The sequence below is a fragment of the Engystomops pustulosus genome, chromosome 3, assembly GCF_040894005.1.
Source record: "Engystomops pustulosus chromosome 3, aEngPut4.maternal, whole genome shotgun sequence".
Lineage (NCBI taxonomy): Eukaryota > Metazoa > Chordata > Amphibia > Anura > Leptodactylidae > Engystomops > Engystomops pustulosus.
This window is the reverse complement of record NC_092413.1, coordinates 156,448,668-156,473,546: the sequence shown is the minus strand read 5'-3', so window position 1 is coordinate 156,473,546 and position 24,879 is coordinate 156,448,668. Positions and strand designations below refer to the sequence as shown.

The window sequence follows — 24,879 nt, the reverse complement described above, 5'->3', positions numbered from 1 at the left end:
TGGATCCACTGGACCACTGTAGACGATGACACTAGCCACTACCTGGGACCGGAGTCTAAGTGGTACCCGGTTTTCAACAGAGCCTGCCGCAAAGCGGGTTAGACAAGCTGCGGCGTGGTACCACCAGGTCGTTCCACAGGCGTGACTTGTCTGCAGTGGCAGCCAAGGTTGAGGTACAAGAACGGCAATCAATCTCGTGGTCAAAGTCCAGGCAAAGGGTCAGGGCAGGCGGCAGAGATGCAATGTCAGAGTTCAATCCGGGGTCAGCAACAGGAGGTCCAAGCAGAGGGGCACGGGAACACGGCACACAGGACAGCAGCACGGAGGATCACTAGTACACGGGAACACGGAGGAGCTCAGGTAACACAGGAACACGGAGGGACACAGGAACGCAGGAGACACAGGAACTAAGGAGACACAGGAATGCAGGCTAATCGCAGTAAAGCTTTCTCTCAGGCTGTGAGGCACAAAGATCCGGCAAGAGATACAGGAAGAGGCAGGCTTAAGTAGTTTTAGAGAAAATGGCGAGCGCCAATTATTGGCGCGCTGGCCCTTTAAATTTGCCGAAGGTGGCGCGCGCGCGCCCTAGGAGGCGGGGACGCGTGCGCCGTGCTGCCGGAGTCAGCATGGGAACGGGACGGGGTAAGTAAGAAGCCGGGGAACCGGGGCAGCCCCGGGAGGGAGGTCACAGAGGCACCCGTGACATTGAAATTGTTTGCTCAGAAAAGTTGGAGCTACAGATATAATTCTAGCTGTTCCAGAATCAGTGGAACAATGCCTGTTAAAGGGATTACGTTGGGTGTACGTTGGGGTTGGTCTTCTTTAACCCCTTGACGCCAAAGCCTGACTATTAAGTTAATTTCTCTCTAGTTTGGTGAGGAAAAACGAAAAACGAATACACCAAAAATATAAATAATTAATTGTTACAAAATTTAGCATGGAATTATTACAGTTTTGGTCTTATAGAACACTGGGGGGAATCTATAAGCCACATAACCTGGGCCAATTGAATACTGCTAGGGCCACGGCACGACACACTGTAATCACTAAAAGTCAGGCCTGGTGTACATTTCAGCTTTAAGATGTCAGTATTCTGGCACAAATTCACTGTCCTGTCCTGTCAAGCCCACTTTTCAGAAAAGTGCTATAAAGAGTGGTGAAAGGTGGGAAAGGTGGTTGTGTGCCAGGAATTGCAACTATTTCATGCCTTGTATGCCAGAAAGACTTGCCACAGGAGGGCACGTACATGCTTTCCTGGCTATCCTATCAAATGGCTTCCAAAGGCTACTTTTGGTTAGTATACCTCTCAATGAAAATTAGATGACTGTTAGAGATTCTACAATGAACTCCTGCTTACACTGTCCCCATTAGTGCAGCATGCACCCCATAATCCCTCCCTTTCTCTTTGCTGTGGAAAAAAGTCCAATACTCACCAATCCCTATTCCCTTGCAGCAATTATTCTCTCTTCTCTGCAGTGGCTGTTGTCGGCAGGTTTAATGCGATGACATCAACATGCCTAGTGGCTTCAGAGCAGTGTGCACACATGGAAGAGGAGTGAATAGAAGAGTAGGCTGCTGCATAAGGATGATGAGTTTTTCCACAAATTTCTTGGCCCACCAGCCCAGCTATTGGGGGTCTTTCATCTAGAGGGTATTATTAGACAACCCTTGCCGTTAATTTCTTTATACTTAATTTTTGTTCAATCTATTCTATGATACTGAGATTTTGATTTCCGCATGACTGATCCATTTCTTTAAGCAAGGGGAGAGTACAGCTAACTTTCTAATATCTCAGGTTTACACCTATGATGCATTCTTCTCATTTCTCAATGGTTTATATTACTGTAATTCGAGGGACCTTCAGTGACTTGTAAATGTATGCATCCCATGATTGGTACTTTTCAATAGTTCTAGAGTTGTATGAAGAGTTCCACGGTTTAATTTTCACTTACCGTCTGATGTTACAGTTGTCTGTCAGCTACAATTACTGGAAAGTCCAAGTCTGCAGCCAGGCACTCTCCATTTAGTTTTCATAGGGTAGCTTTACATTTGTTTGTCTTTTTTCTGTGAAATTTCTGTGACTGTTTAATTTGTCTTTATTTGTCTGCAAAACACTGTTGCAAACAAAGAACAAAACAAATTTTAACACAAAATCTGTTGTACATGTATCCGCACTAAGGCTACATCAATGCTGCGGAGAGGAGCAGGGGATGAGCCGTTCCGCTCCCGTGCGGCGCCGTGAGGCCATGTAAATATATGGGGGACGTATATATACGCAGTATATACGTTAGCCGTATATACGTCCCCCATACGTTCGTGGAAATGTAGCCTAAGGGCGCATCCACACTGCCGTTTCCTGCCATACCGTAGCATGGCAGGCACACGGCGACGCCAGGGAGAGGAGGTGAGTGCTGCTCACCCCGCCCCTCTCCATAGGAACATACAGCACCCGGTGCCATATTCAGTAGAAAGATAGGACATGTCCTATCTTTCTAAGGGCTAAGGAACAGTTCGGTGCCGCACCGTACCGCTCCCGTACGGCACAGCAAGGCCATTTAAGTGTATGGGGGACATATATATGCTGTATATATGTCGGCCGTATATATATATACACCCCCCATACGTTCATGTGAATGTAGACTAAGGGTATTTGTAAACATAACATTTTGTTTTGTTTTTTTTGTAAAAATCTAAATTCAGATTGTAAAAAAGCATGTGCTTGTCAATAAAAAAAAAACATTCCACAGGATTGAACCAATCGGCAATTGCCGCTACCTACAGACAATCTTGTTGAATCCCGGCTCTGAAGGCTCACGGGGTGATTCCTCTTCATTTTAGGTGGGTTTTGCTGGCATTTAGAAGACTGCGGCGCGTGGGCGCCACCATCTATAATATGATCGTTGCTTTCAGGGATGTCACGGGGGAGCGGCAATCGGTTGCCATGACAGCCTCGAAGTCTCTGACCGGAAGCTGCATGACTTCTGAAGATTTGTTACAGTATACAGTAGGAATGATCAGACCATCTAGGGTTAAAGTACCCTAGAGGGTTTAAAAAAATAGTAAAAAAAAAAGTTTAAAAAAAATGTAAAAACCTAAAAACTCACTCTCCTGTCCTTAGAACTGATATAAAACATAATAAACATGAAAAATCACAAACATGTTAGGTATCTCAAAATGCTGGATCTAGCAAAAAATAAAAACAATTATTCCCGGGGGTGATCCCCATTACAAAAATAGCGCCCATATGTCCGAAACGCTACTTTTACACCCTTTTAAATTACATATAAAATGTAATGAAAAGTTATCAAAAGGTAGCACAGTCCTCAAAAGGGTAGCAATGAAAATGTCAGCTTATTTAGCAAAAAAATTACACCTCACACAGCTCCGTACACCAAAGTATGAAAACTTTATTAGCGTCTGACGATGGCAAAACTACTTTTTTTCGTACACATTCATTTCTAAAAATGGAATTTTGAAGGTGGGTTAAGGGGTTAATATTTTACCTCATATAAAATATACACTAATAACATGAACATGTCACATTCCCAAATTCCAATAGGGAATAAAAAAAACTAGAAAAGCCAAAAAAAAGGAAAATAGAATTAGTAATGGAAAGGAGTAAAAAGAAGGACAAAAGAATTTTAGGTTTTAAGAGCAGAAATATTTTAATACTGAAGTTATTAACCTACAAAAGATATATATTTCTTACCTGGCTAGAAACCTCATTTGTCTTCTAATTAACTACTTAATTTTCTAGTACGGTATAATCATATAATATAGTCATGTGCATCTGCCCTAAATTGAACGAATGGTAACTGAAACCATTTTGAGCGTGAATGAGTACATATATATATATTATGTATGTATGTATATATGTACAGCAGATCACATCCTATATCTGACTTCATAAATCCTAGTGAAAACACGGTCATGAAACACCAGTACACAAATAATTATGGCTGGGAAAAGTCCCAGTTAAGTTCATCAATTTGTCCTATTTTTAATGCAGTTTCCATTTCTATGACAGCAGTCACATTCAATAACTTTTAAAGTAAGTCAGTCTACCCCCTGAGGTAATCTCACTCTCCCAAATTAGTTAACTGTGGTGGAATAACTAATGCAGCATTAATGGCACTGGAGTGGACAGTATTCTTCTACGTTAGTTGTTAATCTGTTTGGGTAATCCGTTGTTCATACTGAGAGACTAATCCATATCGAGCTCTGGATTATGAGAAGAATGCCCAGAGAGAGAGAAGATCAGCTGTGACAGAATGCAATGCTGGATTTTGGAGCAGTTGTGAAGAGGTATTAGGGCCGAGAGCAGTGAATTTAAAAGTAGAATTAGAAGCTTGGGAAGGCTATGGAGAGGGCTGTACTAGATACATACTGGTATGTAATAATTGTGCGATCTAGGACAATACTTAATTATTATTAACCACAATGGGATAATACTTCTACTATATTCACTAATCGTTGATAGTGGAACATTCCAATACTGTGGTGAATTAATAGGCATGACACAGGACAAGTTATTCTCTATTAGATTGGAATTTTTGCTTCCTTTACTGGTATTTAGAAGAGATAACTGGACCAAAGTTACTATCTGCTATTGTATAGAATTATTACTAATTATAATAATGCTACTGGTATTGTTATTCTCAGGGGCCAAAATCCCTATAATGCATCCCACACAAATGAGTGGGGCCCCAGAAATCCAAGGGACCATGTGTAAGGGGTCACACAGACAACTGAAGTAAAAGTCTCTATGGATTATAACGGCGAGCCGGATTAGCAGGAGCCAATAAGAAGGACGCTGGCCCTTTAAGGCTTGAGAAGTCCGCGGGCGCGCCCTCTAGTGGTGAGAGCAAGCGACTGCAGGCAAGGAGCATGCGGCCTACATGCTGGGAGCCAGAGTACAGGCCAGAGCCAGGAGAGGTAAGTGAGGGCTGGGGGAGCGGGGACAGCGGCAGCAGAGCACGGGTGTACCCGCGATCCGCGACATGGATCGCGGGAGCACCCGTGACACCATGCACAGTGGTGGGATACAAGTTAACCAGCCATTAACCTGCCATTATTTTCAGGGAACCAGAACAGAGAAAGATGAAGATCCACATGCTCCTTGTCCACCCCTAGACTAAGAGGAGGGGGAGAACAGTACTGGGCAGGAATGTGTCACACTGAGGGGAAGAGTTTAGTATTAGGAGGCCCCAATACATACAATACAACTCAGTTATTTATGAGATTAGCAATAGTTTATCACAACTTGTCCATTTTAATACTAGAAGACATTCAAGACTTAATAATTCTTCTTATGTAAAATATAACAATGTTGTAATGATGTTAAATTCCTACAATTCACACAAATAAGAAACTGAAGGCACATGAAGCTGTAACATGCTGCTAGGCCCCAGTGCCATATCTGTACTAGGATCTTTAAAGGAAACCTACCACCACAAATCTACCTATAAAGGTAGATCGGGTGGTAGGTGAATCAATGGGACGTGAGGATAGCCCTTTTAAGGGCTAATCCTCACGTCCCCGCACTGTTTTATAAACTTTTATTACTTATATATGTTAATTTACTTATGCGGCTACCGGGGCGTGGAGTAGCCGCATCTGAGGTTACACGAGGCGGCTACTCCACGCCCCGGTAGCCACATTACCCCTCCTACTCACCATGTTCGGCACGCAGCTGCTCGTAGCTGCGCGCCCTCGTCCGCCGATCCTGCCGTCTGCGCATGCGCAGAACAGCAGGCCCGCGCCTGCGCGGTCACTGCTCTGAAGCCGGGGCTGCGCAGGCGCGGGCCTGCTGTTCTGCGCATGCGCAGACGGCAGGATCGGCGGACGAGGGCGCGCAGCTACGAGCAGCTGCGCGCCGAACATGGTGAGTAGGAGGGGTAATGTGGCTACCGGGGCGTGGAGTAGCCGCCTCGTGTAACCTCAGATGCGGCTACTCCACGCCCCGGTAGCCGCATAAGTAAATTAACATATATAAGTAATAAAAGTTTATAAAACAGTGCGGGGACGTGAGGATTAGCCCTTAAAAGGGCTATCCTCACGTCCCATTGATTCACCTACCACCCGATCTACCTTTATAGGTAGATTTGTGGTGGTAGGTGCCCTTTAAGTAAAATGTATTGTTGACTCTTTGAATAGGAGAGATGTGCCTTACAGGCCTCTAAAGGTCCTGAGTATAACTGTGCCCTCTTGTCCCCTGAATTCACATGCCTGCCTGCATTTACATACAGTTATCATGTTGATGACTATCCAATGATAAACTTAAAGGGGTATTTCAGGAATCAGCATAATTCATATACAAATGGGTCCTTAAAATATAAGCTAATATGTCATTAGTTGTTATGACATCGACTGCAATGAAGAATTAAAATGCTACTGGCCCTTTAATCAGTCCGTGGATTTTCTCTGCACGGAGCAGGCATGGGACAGAAGATGGCCGCTGGTCACATGTCCACATCATATGTCCTGCACCCGCCTGGTGATGTGATCATCACTATGATGAGATGTAGTCGGTTGGTTGCAGTGGATCCATTATGGCTGGTTTTGTGGTGAGACACCTCAATGAGGCAATGTGCAGTTATGGCAGTTACACATCATTGCTATGGCAACAGAGCAGGACATTCTGTTACATCATCACTGGGAGCAGAGCATAGAACTCATGGGACTTGTAGTTTTCAGTGGCAGTTATCCTGGTTATAACTCATCATACTATTTGATTTTGGAAATTTGTGAATCATAAAATCAAACTATCTAGTTTTGTTATGTTCATTTATTTATAGTATTATGGGTTTTTGTATCAGGTGTTCATATTCCCGGAATACCCCTTTAACTGAAACTTTGCATATTCACATACACAGTGTCGGACTGGGATACCTTGGGCCCACCAGTAAAACTGATCTTGGGGCCCACCACAGCTATAAGTTTGTTACATAATCTATTAATATAATCATATAAATACATAGGATAGTTCAGATGCTCTATGCTAAATATATGTATAAATTACAGGGACACACTTGTCCAGCACAACCAATACAGGGCCTGGGTGCCCACCTAACTCAGGAGCCCACTGGTGGATCCAAGTGTGGGCCAGTCCAAGCCTACACATACAGTAAAAAATTTATTTCAAGTAAAGTTGCTCCAACATGCAATAAGATCTACCAAGTAGGGCATGCAGATTGTACAGACCCTTCATATGGGAACTGTATTTCTTGTTTGCTTCTGCATTGGTGTTGAAGAATACTTGAAGACATGCTTCCCAGATCCACAGAACAATTACAGATGACCAATTGGGATTCAGGCAGCAATCAGATGGCCTTCGGGGGACGTATATAGGGCCGACATATATAAGTCAGATATACGTCCCCCATAGGCTGGCAATGGGCGCACTATGCCATATGGAGCACCATTCCGTAGCCGGGGAAAAGATAGTTTCCCTGGAATATGGCGCCGTTCGCCATGTTTCTTTATCGAGACGGGCGTGGGTGAGCAGTGTGCTATGGCACAGTGGGCACACGTTCATCTGAATTTAGCATCAAACAGTAGAATATTTTAATATTTTTCCATCACAACAGCAACTTTGAGAAACCTAACTACGGTAATCATTGGTCTCCATTATGCAACAGAACTGACCCAGTGTTGTTGGTAATTATTTAAATGGACCAATGGCAACCTTTACAATTTCTGTGCTTATTTGTGTGGGCTTCTTCAAGGGACTCCAATTTCCTCCCACATTTCAGAAACATAAGCAAATTTATATTGTGGACCCTAAAAGGGACAGTTTGTGATGAAAAAGTCTGCAAAGTACTGCAAAATATGTAAGCGATATATACACACCCAGTATAAATTACAGATAACACTACACAGATGTGAACAGACCCTTAAGTGCATTACATTTGCATTTGTTGGGTTATCCGTAAATAATAACACATCTACCATGTATTGCAACACTGAAAAAACCTGATCCCCTGTACTTCATGATGTGTCAATTGCTTCCTTTTCTCTAGGAGCACTACATTAATTACATTCTTGAATGTTATAGTATCTCTTCCCAGCACCTTCAAGCAACAGGTGGGAAAAAGGAATAAACATCTCTCCGTAATGAAAACCTGAAGGTACCTGTCATTATCTAAGGATTGTCTACTTAGCTAGGGAATAATTGTGTTGTGCAGTCACAAGAAAGATGTTGCTCTCCTATCATATTGTTAACATCATTATGGATTATGCTTAAAGTAATAATAGGCTCATTTAGTACTGTTGTATAAATTATCGCTATATTTAAACATAATAGATGTTGTTTAATATGGTCCACTGGAAAACCCAGGTGTTTAGATCAGCTTAAAAATAATAACCCCCTCCCCTACTGTGAGCTTTCTCTTCACAATAAGCTCAGCTTTTACTCCTGGTAATAAAGACTATCTCAGACAGGAAATTATCCACCTGATTGGCCTTTGCAAGGCCCAGTGAGTAGAGATTCGGAGCTTGAGAGCTTATTAGTGGACAGCCATGTGATTAACCTTAGCTGGCCTGTATCTTTTCACACTTGGTTAACAGCTTCCATTGTTGTTTCTCAGTGTCCTAAGGAAGCAGTTTATTGGCAGTATTAAAATGCACAACCACGAACACCAAGGAGCAAGCCATCTAGAAAGAATCTAGGACAGTCCTCCCTGATAGAAAAGGTATTGCTTCCGTCTGACCCCTCACTTAGTTTAATCATACAGTCCCTTTGTGACGTCACTTTACCACATACTGCAGTATAAATAGTGTATAGGTACTGCTTGGAATATCCTGAGAGTCTGGGTGACATACTGTACAACATAAGGTGGATTATTTAGAATGCATTTGTGTAAATGACTACATGGGAGATGTTTTTATCAGCATCATATACAATGTTTATGATTCAGCTTCCAGAGTTCCATCACTAACTGTACTACTCTTACAGTCAGCTATCTTCAGCAGTCCAAGAGTTTAGATGTGTATGATCACCACTCCATACAAATTCTCATGATTGGTCATGTGATCCTTTTTGTGATCAAACACTTAAAAGGTCTTCATAGTAGAATCCCATTAATAGACATATTACAAAGAAGGGGACCAGGTATTCAATATCAGAAATAAATATACCAAACATAATAAATATGTGTCTGAAAGAATTTCAAGTAGTCTAATTTGGTACCCAGGTATCTTTAGATCTTCATACTGCTCCCCTGAAAATACCCCAATCACTAAATAATGTCCGCCGGATAACAGCTATTGTGCTCCCAAACGATATATATATATATATATACATATATATATATATATATATATATACACTCACCGGCCACTTTATTAGGTACACCTGTCCAACTGCTCGTTAACACTTAATTTCTAATCAGACAATCACATGGCGGCAACTCAGTGCATTTAGGCATGTAGACATGGTCAAGACAATCTCCTGCAGTTCAAACCGAGCATCAGTATGGGGAAGAAAGGTGATTTGAGTGCCTTTGAACGTGGCATGGTTGTTGGTGCCAGAAGGGCTGGTCTGAGTATTTCAGAAACTGCTGATCTACTGGGATTTTCATGCACAACCATCTCTAGGGTTTACAGAGAATGGTCCGAAAAAGAAAAAACATCCAGTGAGCGGCAGTTCTGTGGGCGGAAATGCCTTGTTGATGCCAGAGGTCAGAGGAAAATGGGCAGACTGGTTCGAGCTGATAGAAAGGCAACAGTGACTCAAATCGCCACCCGTTACAACCAAGGTAGGCAGAAGAGCATCTCTGAATGCACAGTACATCGAACTTTGAGGCAGATGGGCTACAGCAGCAGAAGACCACACCGGGTGCCACTCCTTTCAGCTAAGAACAGGAAACTGAGGCTACAATTTGCACAAGCTCATCGAAATTGGACAGTAGAAGATTGGAAAAACGTTGCCTGGTCTGATGAGTCTTGATTTCTGCTGTGACATTCGGATGGTAGGGTCAGAATTTGGTGTCAACAACATGTAAGCATGGATCCATCCTGCCTTGTATCAACGGTTCAGGCTGGTGGTGGTGGTGTCATGGTGTGGGGAATATTTTCTTGGCACTCTTTGGGCCCCTTGGTACCAATTTGAGCATCGTTGCAACGCCACAGCCTACCTGAGTATTGTTGCTGACCATGTCCATCCCTTTATGACCGCAATGTACCCAACATCTGATGGTTACTTTCAGCAGGATAATGCGCCATGTCATAAAGCTGGAATCATCTCAGACTGGTTTCTTGAACATGACAATGAGTTCACTGTACTCAAATGGCCTCCACAGTCACCAGATCTCAATCCAATAGAGCATCTTTGGGATGTGGTGGAACGGGAGATTCGCATCATGGATGTGCAGCCGACAAATCTGCGGCAACTGTGTGATGCCATCATGTCAATATGGACCAAAATCTCTGAGGAATGCTTCCAGCACCTTGTTGAATCTATGCCACGAAGAATTGAGGCAGTTCTGAAGGCAAAAGGGGGTCCAACCCGTTACTAGCATGGTGTACCTAATAAAGTGGCCGGTGAGTGTATATATATATATATATATATATATATATATATATGCCTACACTGTGCCCCTCTTTGGAAATATACTCCTCATACAAAAACTTGACACACTGTGTCCTCTGCATATATTACTAAAACCTGCCATAGCATATGCTATATTTCCTGAATATATTAATATATAATACCCATGATTAATTATATATAGTCTTCCCACAATAAATACATAAAGAATCCACTACATTACATACAGTGCACCCAACAAATAAGTTTTATTATATGCCCTTTTTCTCTTATTTTCCACCCACTAAATGATTTATATAAAGCACTCACCTAATTTACATATGGAACCCACAACATTTTATAAAGCACTGATATCCCGAAATTATTTATGTACAACACTGGCACTCCCAAATTTATATGCAGTGCCAGAATCTCAATATTGCTCCCACCCCACTCTCCTGTGGCAAGATGCTCAATCCCCCTCATGGTAGATGCAGGCCGGCCAATTTTGACCACTGTTCTACTTTAGTATTAGCAACAACCCAAATGAAATGTGTTTCCCCAAATAACCACATTGTTATTTAAGTTCTTGAAACAAGCATTATCCCCATTATTTATTTATATATTTTAAAATAGTATCTCATATTAACAATTATATCGAACCGACAATATTTTACTGGTTCCAGTGAAGCGGCCTTATAATAGAGGTTCAGGTTTGGAAAGTCTGCTCCTCCTGTATCCTCATGTAGAGCGTGGTTCGGGAAACTCTTGAAAGTTTATATAGCCAAAAGTAATCAAACATTTCCGCAACTTCTGTATGTACTCTTTAGGAAAGTGTTAGGGAGGACATTTATTTTAACAACCATTATTATAAGATTGGTTTGTTTTGGTAGGCTCTTAAAGAAAATATACCATAGGAAATCTACTGACTTAAAGATTACCCATGGTAGATTCCCTCTCCCTGCAGTAGTTGCATCCCATTTTTTCCTAAATCTGGGAAGCAGCTGCTGCAGAAATAAACTTTAATCTTTGTATATGCAAATTTATTTCAGAGGCCACTGGGGGCATGAAGTAGCTTCAGACAGCTCCGGAGGCAAAGGCTACTCCACACCCCCCGCCCCCATGCATACCCGCCTAGCCGCTCGTCATGTCTCCGGCACCACGCAAGCTCCATGCTGGTGCTACTGTGCTTGCAAAGACCTCTCATGGTGCCGGAGAGGCGAACATGATGAAGGGCTTGGTGGGTATGCAGGGGCGACTGCATACCTCCAAAACTGTCTGAGGCTACTCCATGCCCCTCTAGCAGCCTCTGAAATAAATTTGTAGGTTAAAGTTTATTTCTGCAGCAGCTGCATCTAGTTTTTCCCTATTTCTGGGATGCAAGGAATCTCCCATGGGGAATCTTTTAGAAATTATATTAGATTTCCTTTAATAATATTTTCAGTAGATTACTAAAATTGGTGTTCAGTGTTAACTCTCATGTAGGGGTCATGGTGATTCCATGGTACACAAACCCATTTGTGTACGGGCCTCTCTAATTTCTGAATTGTCATTACCAGTAATTAATAATATATTGCTTTTTACTTTTGTTAATCTTACAGCAATAGCATTATGACAATTACACACATATTACCATAGAACTTATTCTATACAAATATTTTTGTAAAACAGGCAGTTGTTAGAGTAATTTACTAGATCTCAATCATTTGGGTATAATATATGTTAGATTAAGATTATATGTTAAGATTACATAATACAGAACAAGTCTAAAACATGCACATAGATTAGGATCCCTATATGTCATATATGGGCTTTGCACAGACACTTTCTCTATTTGTATCAGCTCTTATAAGAAGGGACAAAGTTGATATGTTACAATATTATCTGACATTTTTTTTTCAAAAGATACAGAATATAACCATACTTTTTTGCATGTGAATTCTCTTCCCACTAACAATGTGACTGTTCCAGGTGTGAGGTACTCACTGTGTTTATCCCTAAGGAGAACATAATTAAATTTAGGGTTCTTAAGACTAATAGCTCCTTTTTAACTAAGTTGCAAATCCTGATTAGTGGACAATGTTATTCCATGTTCTCTTGCTGGGTTTTAGCATTAAACTGTATGAATTAACTCTCCCTTTTACAAGGATTACCTGCCTGTAATTACATGTATGAGAAACGCTTCTTGAGATGCAGAGAACAGTTTGATCATTTTGCTCTGATACATCCACAATCATAAATGTCATACAGCAGTCGCATATTCCTTATTATTATGAAACTCACAAATCCCTCTCTCATGCTTACCTGATGACCTTTTCCAATGAGGTAACTGGATTTATACATATGTTTATATATTATATAAGGGTATATTTACATGAAACAGATCTGTTAGGTAGATGCTACAGCTACAATATATTTGGTCTGTCATGTTATTTTCAAATTACCACTTTTTCAGTTTCTTTTTGATTACATTTAGAGATGAGTACGATTGCCTTATTAGTTCGGGTCCGCTTATCTCTAATTATATAAATTAAACATAATTTTTAGGGAGATTTATCATATGTGTCAGAGCAGAACTGTTCTAGTTGCCCGGGGCAACCAATCAGAGCTCAGATTTCATTTTCCCACAGCTCTTTATAAAATTAAAGGAGAGCTCCGATTGGTTTTCATGGGCAACTAGAATAGTTTTACCTCAGACACTTCTGATAAATCTCCCCATCTTTTCATTTTTTTTTAAAGTGGAACCACACAAAAGTCAATATTGCCAGTGTTTGTCTCCAGCCTTAGACATAATTTAGCTTAAAAGAGAAATATATAGGTGTCAAAATGCATAAGGTAAAAAGTAAGCTGCCAATTATGGCAGGACCAGCAACTACCGTAAGTGTACATATAGGAGATGCTTATAGCAGTGGACAGGAATGCTTTGGTTTTTTTACTGATCTGTTCACAATTTTCCTCATCCATCACTTTTTCACAGATCACAGATAGGACTACTGTGGGCTGGGGATTCAAGCGTGCAGGTTGTGACCAATGGAGGGGGCATGGTTATGAGAGGACATTGAGATGCTGTTTGTGATAAAGAGTGGGATAACCCAATACAGGCTGCAAAAAGAAGAGCACATAAGGATGCAATCTAAAAAGAAGGAGGGAGTTGGCAGACTTGGTGATGCAGGTTGTGTGATAAGAAGCAGGACATGTGAGGATCCTCTACATTCAGATCCCCAAAATATAAAGGATCTCCACACTCAGATCCTGCCATACCAATAGAGGATCCTTGCACTTAGCGACAGCTGTCCATAGACAGGTCTTTGCCCTTGGGAACTCTTACTGTATTAAGAGATATGCCTATTAAATCATTACCTACATAGACCATTAGCAGTGTTCACAATTAAGGGATGATGTTAGTGGCTCCCCCACAATTTGCATGTAGTGAATGATTAACATATCCTGTCGCATATCTGCTTAATGTCTACCCAGCTGGTCTGGAGAGACATAGCTCAAAACTCTCATTACACAACCTTACTTCGGCAAAATGCCTGGTTTCGGCTAATTCAAAGCAAACAGCACCTCTTTCCTGTAGAGACCTCTGTACTAGAATAAAGGAGGTCCGCACTATGGAACATCTAACAACTCTAAAATACAGTCTATAAATTTGATCTTGTTTCGGCTCCTTGGGATTCGTACTGGTCCAATATCACATTAATTGAGAGTAGCTAAGGTGCGAGGGTCACTTTACATCTGCTTATCCATTACAGGCAGTCCCCTACTTAAGAACACCCGACTTATAGATGACTCCTAGTTATAGACAGACCCCTCTGCCCACTGTGACCTCTGGTGAAGCTCTCTGGATGCTTTACAATAGTTCCAGGATGCAATGATCAGCGGTAAGGTGTCTGTAATGAATCTTTATTGATAATCCTTGTTCCAGTTATAGCAAAAAAATTTCCAACTCCAATTGTCACTGGGGCAAAAAATTGTTTGTCTGGGTCTACAATTATAAAATAAACAGTTTTGAGCTTTACACAGTGAAAATAAGGAATTTCTATTTCATTATGCCCGTGAACAGAGGACCGTGAGTCTGCAGTCAGGTTTCCTTTAACCTTTTCACCACCAATGACGCTTTGAATTTAAATATGTCATTGGAGGGGGAGGAGGTAGGGGTAGAGTGTACAAATTTTCTACTTGTGACAACAAAATACCTAGTTCCAGCCTTGAGGACAGAACACAGTTAATAATCTCATGGTTTGTAAGCTCTTCCTCATGCCTTTTGTTTCATATGGCCGTTATATTGCTCTGTAATATTTTTATTTTATTTGTATATATACCCCATGATCTGTTAAGTGCCCCAGAATATGATGGTGCTATGTAAATAAAGATTTTTATTATAATTATTCTCAAGTGATTAAACCCTAAAACAAAGTCAAGAAAATATTCAATTTATGTTTCTTTAAAGGGGTATTCCAGGAATCAGCATAATTCATATACAAATGGGTACTCAAAATATAAGCTAATGTGTAATTAGTTGTTGTTTAAAATTTTGCTGGTGACATAGAATGTAATGAAGAATTAAAATGCTACTGGCCCTTTAATCAGTCCGTTAATTTCCTCCGTGCGGTCCGTTGCAGAGCAGCCACAGGACAGAAGATGGCCGCTGGCCACATGTCCACATCACATGTTCTGCACCTACCCATGTGATCACCACTATTTTGGCTGTAGTGCATCCAGTATGGCTAGTGTGTAGTGATTGCAGTTACACATCATTATATGGTAACAGAGCAAGAAAGTCTGTTATATCATCACTGGGAGCATAGCATAAGGGGGAGGAGGAGTTACTGAGAACTGAGAAGTTAACATTTTAAAATTATAACATATGAAATGTTTTCAGGGACACTTCATTTTGTTGCATTTTTCCACATTTCAGCTCCAAATATGTCCCTTAATTTCCCCCGTGCTCATGGAAAAATAGTGACATCCGCATGTAAAACTGTGGCAGAGCCAAAAATTGGCTCCACAAATGCAATGGTCATATTTTGGATTACATTTTGAGAAAGAAGACTCAAAATGGAGTCTATTAAATGTTATGTTGACTCATCCTTACACAGTGGGAAAAGACTTTGAATAATATATGTAATTTGGCTGTGAAAAAAAGGTAAAATGTTTTTTTAATCCAAGAATCAGTAGGGTCATGTTAATATAGCCTAAGGCCAGAAAGTGCAACCTTTAGTGGGAATATATATCAAATGAAACACATTAGGGGCATTATTAATTGTTTTCCTCCATTTTTTGTCTTTGTGTGACATATTTATGATTTGTCGGCTCAACAAATTAGCTTCTTTTGCAACCCTCATGCCTTTTTTATGTTGTCGCTCAATTTGGGCTCTTGAATCCCAGCACTTTTTCTAGACTTCTAGTTTCCCAACAATTTTTTAGGCAAAATTTTTGGCCAACAAAAAGCTAGTCTCCCAAGTTCTATTTCACCTTTAGGAATGTAGAGTCAATTCAGACACTTTTCAGTCGTGCACCAATTTATTAAGTGCTGTGTCACAATCTAAAATCCCAGTCCAATATACCTTGAAAAAAATGAATGTTTGCTTATACAGAAGCAAAAAAAACTTTCAATAATGAAGCAAAATGTATATTCAGATTAAAGCAATGTAGATTGTAGCAGAATATTGTTAACACTGTATGTACATAATAATCCAGCACATAGTTAAAGTTAGAATGGAGATGGGGGAAATACTCACCTAGTACTCCAAGTAGAAACATAAAAAAGTGAATTTGGCAACCAGGAACTGGATACCTTAACCAAGATACCATCACAACTCACATATGTGACCTTTCCAAGCAGTCAGTGTTTGGGATGTCTAAGTCTCTTAGAGAATATAGGCCACAACAAGCCTTGTTTGAGGATGCTGAAATTGGAGCCTAAAACTTCAAATGTTTTACAACTGAACAGGTTTACCTGCCAACATTTTCGTCTGGACAAACTTATTCAGAAATTAAAGTTAAACAGATAGGATCTACATACTGAGGTCATGGAAAACAGAAGCCATCTGCAAACTCTTCATCTTATACTTTACATACTAAGTTCCTGTACTCAAGTAGCCTATGCACTGTAGATTTTTGGTGCAAATTCTTAGTATCAGAGATCTTTGAAAATATTTTCCAACAATATTTATATATTGCAGTAAAAAATGATTGATATTTTTGTTCTATCTTGTCTCTAGTTTCATGATGGACATCACCTATTTCCAAAAATGTGTTACATGGAAAGCTCATGCCTCAGACTCCATCCCTCAGTTATGACAAACATTGAGAACCAAGTGAATCTAAGATTTGCTGGCTCACTGTAGCAAGAGTAATATAAAACAATGGCTTTCGTTTCTATATTTTGGACTTCTGCTTCCTTGTTTTATTTAACTTCTATTCACATTTTAGTTCATTTAAATGTTCAAGTTGCACAATATGCAAATTAAAATGTTCAGAGGTGACTACAAGAAACTTTGTAAATACATTATGCCTTATCAGAGCAAAGTGTTTCCTTCTCCAACTACTATGGATGAAATCATCTTCCTCTTTTTCTTCAGTCGGAAATATCTGCTATAGGAACTCACTGAGATTTCAGGCTACAGTATATATATGCTGAAGAATATCATCTTTAGGTTATGGAAGTCGATTTGTTTTATAGCAGGCTGACCTTCCTTTAAGTTTTAATGTATGAACTTCTTAAGTTGCTGCTTTTAAAAGAAGTGATATATTTGATACACACAACAAAGAGACCGTGTTGTCAGTGCCATCAATGGGCATACCTGGGCAAGTGCCGGGACCATTTTTTGTCTAAATGAATGTGTTTTTCAAAAAATGTGGATAAAACACCAAAACACCCCACAAAGTTTGATACCCTATTTCTCCCAAGTATAACAATAACCCATATGTGGTGGTAACTGTCAGGCTTCTGGGGCAGTGAACACCCTGGACAACCGCGGGCGATGACACGCGCCGACACCTGGGAATCAGAATCAGGTACAAAATCAGCGGGCGATGTCGTGGTCAGGGACATGCAGTAGGTCAATGCTGGCAGCTGTGGTTCAAGGTCAGGGGCTGAGCAGGAGGTCAAGGCTGGCAACGAAGGAGCAAAGTCAAGGACAGGTCTGGGGTCACAGCAAGAGATCAGAATATGGGTATCACTCGCGACAAGCTTTCTTGAAGGCATGTAGCACAAAGATCCGGTGGCGGCTGCAGGGAGAAGCTGGCTTAAATTGAATACCGGGAAGTGACAAGTGCCGATCAGTGGGGCGCTGGCCTTTTTACCGATTAAGGACCGAGCCCTTTCCTGTTTTTTCATGTCCATTTTTCACTCCCCACCTTCAAAAAATCTATAACTTTTTTATTTTTACACATAAAGAGCTGTGTGAGGGCAACAAATTGCACAATTCTGCGCAACAATTGCAAATTAAAAATTCCATGCCATGTACTCGGAAGTGGGAAAAAAATTCCAAATGCAGTGAAAATGGTGAAAAAACGCATTTGCGCCATTTTCTTGCAGGCTTGGATATTATGTATTTCACTGAGCGCCCCCAAATGACATGTCTACTTTATTCTTTGGGTCGGTACGATTAAGGGGATACCAAATTTGTATAGGTTTTATAATGTTTTCATACATTTACAAAAATTATTTTTTTGATTTTGCCAACTTCTGGCGCTAATAACGTTTTCATACTTTAGTGTACGGAGCTGTGGGTGGTGTCATTTTTTGTGAAATTTGATATTATTTTCAATTATATCATTTTTAGGACTGTACAATCTTTTGATCACTTTTTATAGATTTTTTAATATTTTTCAAAATGGCAAAAAAGTGCCATTTTCGACTTTGGACGCTATTTTCCGTTACGGGGTTAAATGCATTGAAAAACCGTTAATATATTTTGATAGAGTGGGCATTTTTGGACGTGTCGATACCTAATGTGTTTATGATTTTTACTGTTTATTTATATTTAGGTCAGTTCTAGGGAAAGGTGGGTGATTTGAATTTTTAGGTTTTTTTATTATAATTTTTTTTTTTAACTTTTTTTTATTTTTCTTTTTACTATTTTTCAGACTCCCTAGGGCAGTGATGGCAAACCTTTTGGAGATAGAGTGCCCTAAATACAACCAAAACCCACTTTTATGTTGCAAAGTGCCAACATGACAATGTAAGCAGTAACTTATTGATTCTTGCTGTATCACAGGTTTGAATCGTATTAGCATCATGAGCTCACCAATACAATAGAAAGATCATAGAGAAATTTGGATTGTAGCTTCCCTCCAGGGTCCCCTGAAGAGGAAGAATCGGGGTCCTAGAGAAGGAGATCCAACAATAATCTATCTCTATTCACACCTTCTCATTCCTCCTGTAGCCCTGGCAGCCAAGGATGTCGCTTTAAAATGGTGCTGAGCATGGTGCGTCCTGGGCTGTACTGGACCGCAGGAGGAAGCCCTGAGTCCTGTCTGGCAAACTCTGTGTTGTGGTGAAGGCCTGGGTGCCCACAGGAAGGGCCCCGAGTGCCACCTCTGGCACCCGTGCCATAGGTTCGCCACCACTGCCCTAGGGTACTTTAACCCTAGGTCAGTGATGGCAAACCTATTAGAGACCGAGTGCCCAAACTACAACAAAGACCTGCTTATTTATCGCAAAGTGCCAACACAGAAATTTAATTTGTGATTTATACTCCCTTCTCTGTCACAGTTTTCATTGATACCAGCACTCTGAGGACACCAATAAAGCAGAAAATAGTCCCAGGTAGCGCTGTCACTTTAAAATAGCTCTGTGTACAGCAAGTCCTGGGCTGTCTGGGACTGCAGGAAGATACCTGGAGTCATCTCTGGTGATGGCCTGAGTGCCCACAGAAAGGGCTCTGAGTGCCACCTCTGGCACCAGTGCCATAGGTTAGCCATCACTGCCCTAGGTTGTCTGATCGATCCTATCATCGATGACGTTACGGGGAGCGACGATCCCAGGCAAGATGGCAGTGCCCATGCGCCGCTATCTTTTTGAGGCTTAAATCAAGGTTATGGTGGCACTTATCAATCTCTGTTGTGCCGAGTCTGAGTGCATCCACAGTAGGTCTCAACACCGAATGAGACCAAGGAAAATAGAGCAATCTTTTTAAATGGGTGTGGGCACAATCAAAAACGGTTTCAGATGTACAGAAGTAAAACGTTTTTTTAATTTATAATGGTTTCTAAAATATGACAGACATTGAGTAAAGTTAAAATGAACAATGTAAACACATCCGCGTGCAAATCATGTAAAGATCTTAATATAGATATAGGAACTTAGTTCGACCTTAATTGTATGTGTATCTTGTTAACAGGATTCCTTTAGAGCTTTGTAAACAATTTTGTAAACAATTTTGTAAACAATTTTGTAAACAATTTCTATTCCTTCTGATAGCGGTTGATTCTCTAGATATAGTAATATTAGTAGTCCCGTACACAGTGGGGAATTCTATGTCCCAATAGAAAGATTCATAAAGATGAAAAAATTCGTAGAGCTGAAAAATTCATGGGGATGAGAAAGTTCATAAAAAAGTTCATAAAAAAGAAAATTGCATGCATTAAAAATAAAAAATAAAAATAAAAAATGAATAGTTAAAAACAAATTTGTTTGAGAGTAAATTGGTATCCAGGAGGTTTTTATGTTGCACAAAGTGTAGGGCCCTACACTTGTGTAGACTCTTACAGCTATTTGCCAAAAATATATATGATGTTTAAAGTCTAATCACTCACAGTTGGTTGATCATATGCGTCTTTCTCTCTGTTCGAGCTGGAAACGTTCACTATTGTGGGGGTTTTGGTAGTCGTTTTTAGTATGTGATGGCGTCTGCACGTGGAGGACGCCATCACATACTAAAAACGACTACCAAAACCCCCACAATAGTGAACGTTTCCAGCTCGAACAGAGAGAAAGACGCATATGATCAACCAACTGTGAGTGATTAGACTTTAAACATCATATATATTTTTGGCAAATAGCTGTAAGAGTCTACACAAGTGTAGGGCCCTACACTTTGTGCAACATAAAAACCTCCTGGATACCAATTTACTCTCAAACAAATTTGTTTTTAACTATTCATTTTTTATTTTTATTTTTTATTTTTAATGCATGCAATTTTCTTTTTTATGAACTTTTTTATGAACTTTCTCATCCCCATGAATTTTTCAGCTCTACGAATTTTTTCATCTTTATGAATCTTTCTATTGGGACATAGAATTCCCCACTGTGTACGGGACTACTAATATTACTATATCTAGAGAATCAACCGCTATCAGAAGGAATAGAAATTGTTTACAAAATTGTTTACAAAATTGTTTACAAAATTGTTTACAAAGCTCTAAAGGAATCCTGTTAACAAGATACACATACAATTAAGGTCGAACTAAGTTCCTATATCTATATTAAGATCTTTACATGATTTGCACGCGGATGTGTTTACATTGTTCATTTTAACTTTACTCAATGTCTGTCATATTTTAGAAACCATTATAAATTAAAAAAAACGTTTTACTTCTGTACATCTGAAACCGTTTTTGATTGTGCCCACACCCATTTAAAAAGATTGATCTTTTTTAGGCTGTTGGCAAAGCCATCGCTGTGATAACACCCGATCGAGGGTGTTACCAGTAAGTCTTTGCTGCAAAATGCAGCAAAGACTTACTGGCTATGGAGAGGGCTCAGCCCGTGAGCCCTCTCCATGCAGCGCGACCCGACCGCTGCCGTGAATACACGGCGGGCGGGCGCGAACCAGTTAAATCTGCAAGTGCCGGTGAGCGCACCCTAGGGAGAGGAGACGTGCTCGCTGACCAGCCGAGATGGGAGCAGGAACGCGGAGAGGTAAGTGAAGTCTGGGGGAAGAGGGAAGGGCCAGCGCCGCAGAGAGGGGCACGGTGCACCTGTGATCCAAGATGGGGATTGCAGGGGCACCCGTGACAGTAACCTGCTGTATGGACACACACCAGGGCATGGAAGGGAAGCTGTGCCATTCAGAGCAGATTTGCATCATCACTTTTTCATGTCTATAAAATCTAATTTTTTTTTGTCAAATTGGACAAATAAGAGCTTATTTTCTGCAACATGAGATGCACTTTACAGATACTTCATTTTATCAGGTCATTATCTTATTGATTAGGTTTTATTAACTCTTGAATGTATGGAGAAAAAGAAAATCAGCAATTTTGGTTTCCTTTCTTTTTGTATGTTTTGGGGGCCGTACACGGTGCAGTGAAAATAACATATTGGGGCACATTTACTTTTCCGTCCCTCCACATTCCCCAACGAGAATGGCGTTGATTTACTAACATTGTGCGCCAGATATCCTGCATGTGTTGCTCCCCACTCAGGTCCGCGGGAGTTCACCTTCTTCTTCCTGGTGGATGTAAGTTCACGGCTTGTGACACAATTTAAATGTTAGATACCGCGCTCAGTCCGAATCAGTCAGATCATCCGACGGCCCGTCGCCCATTTCTGTCACATGAAAGCCAGCGCCGATGCACCAAAATCCTATCACGTTCGCCAAAATCCCTGCTAAATGCAGCGAAAATCAGAAATCGTCGGAATATCCGGCAATAGTGCGGTCCGCGGACCCTTAATAAATGAGCCCCATTATCTTTATTCTACAGATCAGTACAATTATGGTGATACCTCATTTATATAGTTTTTTTTTTTATATATTATTACAATTTTGCTGAAGAAAAACTAATGTAGAAAAAATTTTCTCAGATAACTTTGGTTTAAGGCTTATTTTTTATGTGTTGAGTTGTCCTTTTCAGTGGTACCATTTTGGTGCACATAACTTTTTTGATCACTTTTTGGAACATTTTTGTAAAGAGAATTTATGAAAAATTTACATTTTTGGCAAACTTTTCGGAATTTGTTTTTACGGCATTCACCGAGCGGGTCCAATAATGTTACTGATTTATTTATTGTACAGATTGTTACAGACGCTGTGATACTAAAAATGTGGGGTTTTTTTATTATTTTGTGCCTTTTGTACATTATTAAAGCAGGCAGGGAAGGGTGTGGCCACCAACAGAGTAGGCCAGTATGGGGAGTTCCTGATAACTGCAGATGCAGTCGGCGAACTTTCAATAGTGAAAGTTTGCATACTGCAGAATATTTCTATGCCAGGTAAGACCTGCCACAGAAATAAACGCTGTGCTCCTGGGCAACGCGCTAAATCAAGAGGCCGGGTTGTATCATTATCATACTCGTTCATCTGCAAATGATCAATAACTCCCATAGTTTTTATGAGAGGAATGTTATCTTTGGGATCACAATTGTTGAATATTACTAAGAGATAGTTATAAAGGAAATATATTTTGTTTATACATATCAAATATGATTATTTCCTTTCCCTATAATTCATACATAAATAAATCACACAAATAATAGTTACAATCATGTACATAAAAGTTATAAAATAAATTTCCTCCTTCCTAGTACAGGCGGTCCCCTACTTAAGGACGCTCGACTTACAGACGACCCTAGTTATAGACAGACCCCTTCGCCCACCTGGTAAAGCTCTCTGAATGCTTAACTATAGTCCCAGACTGCTATGATCAGCTGTAAAGTGTCTGCAATGAAGCTTTTTTGATCATCCTTAGTCCTATTACAGCAAAAAATTTTGAAAATCCTATTGTCACTGGGACAAAAAAAAAAATTTTGTATGGAGCTACAATTATAAAATATACCGTTCCAACTTACATAAAATTCGACTTAAGAACAAACCCAAGGAACCTATCTTGAACATAACCCGGAGACTGCCTGTATAAATAGAGTATTAAATTGGCCTAATAAGAAGTGGACTTCCTACTATGCAGAAAACTTGCTCTCATACAACTATTTTTGGAGTGAAGAAAGCAAACTGGCATTAGTAAAATAGTTGAAAAGGTGATACAGTTTGTTAATTTATCAGTATAGCCAGTGCTTCCTCAGCAACATCATTGGTTTGTGGCCACATTACATGTTTTAGAATTTTGGGGAGCTCAGAAACTCCCTTTGAATGAACTGGTTATTATATTTTCTAGCTTCTCAAAAGTTATTATAGAGCTCATGATGGTAAGAATACATTATCCTGCTTTCATTTGCTACTAATGTCATGAATTTAAGGCTAGGAAGAAAAATTTTGAACAAAAAGATTCCATTAGAAGTAGCTGATAAGACAGCCTCAAAGGTGATGCTAAAATGTTTTTTTCTTACTACTTATGAACTACACATAAAAAGGAATTTAAAGTATGCTGCTCTAAGTCTGCAAAACTAACGACATTAATATATTTTAAAGGTCATTCTAAGTGAATATTTGGCATAATGGTGAACTCAGCCGGACCTGATCAGGGAGGCGACACAAGCAGGAAATCGGGGGCACCATCTTCTTGAATTGCAGGCAGATGTGCATTCCGGCGGACATTCCGGATCGGGTAAGTAAATGTGCCGCCATAATGTTCAACCCAGCCCTCATCAGCTGAGCTTTCTTATGCTGCACTTTCAACTTACCTTCGAAGCATGACATGTACAAAAATACAGGCTCTCATGAAGGCTCACCTCTTGACATCCAACTCCATAGATGACTGGACCAAACATTCCTTCTATATTTTTAGCATCACTCCATATCTTAAGGAGAAAGATCATTTCTAAAGTTATAACGTAGCAACAGGTCTAAAGTTATGCATGAACCTCTACAACCAACCCATTCTATATTTCCACTTTTCTTCCATGATCACAAAAGTCTTTAGGTTCATTAAAATAGAAATTGAAGCTTAAAGCAGAATGCAGAAAAGTCTGTGTCAGTAGTGAGACACAACTGGTCTTTCTGGTTCTGGCCATTTTGGTAAAAACTTGGGACAAAATGGGGTTCCAGTGTAGATCCATGTAAAACCTTCCAGAAGATCATAGAAGCAAAATCATTGTGTTAAGGAGTGGTGCTGAGAAATGTAAGAAGCAGATAGAAGGTGAGCCAATAAGAGAAAAGTCAGTTTCTTCTCTTAATTTAAATGATGTAGCACTGGTTAACATGACTGGCTTAACTTATTAACAGACATAATAATAGTCTGTTGTGTAAATTAAAAGTAGGGGTGAGTTAACAAAATACTAATCCAGGGAAAGTGCAAGACCCTAATAGGGCCCCAAATTATATTTAGCCCAGAACTTATCATAGTACTTACCCCAATAAACTATGGGGTCATGTGACCTGTAGGCAGCAGGACTTTCTGTGACATCCTGTGTTCTACAAACTACCGTTATACTATCATGGTATGCATGCCCTCCCCATAATAACCACTTCAATATCAGTGGTGGGAAGGGAATGCGGATGTCC

General features: G+C 40.2%; 1 long non-coding RNA gene across 1 annotated transcript; it reads left to right on the top strand.

Annotated features, from left to right (window-relative positions):
* Positions 1-4,840: 4,840 nt before the first annotated feature.
* Positions 4,841-23,945, top strand: LOC140120593 (uncharacterized). Its single transcript, XR_011853896.1, has 3 exons — positions 4,841-4,935; positions 8,022-8,129; positions 23,848-23,945. It is a non-coding gene; the product is annotated as an uncharacterized lncRNA (long non-coding RNA).
* Positions 23,946-24,879: the final 934 nt, after the last annotated feature.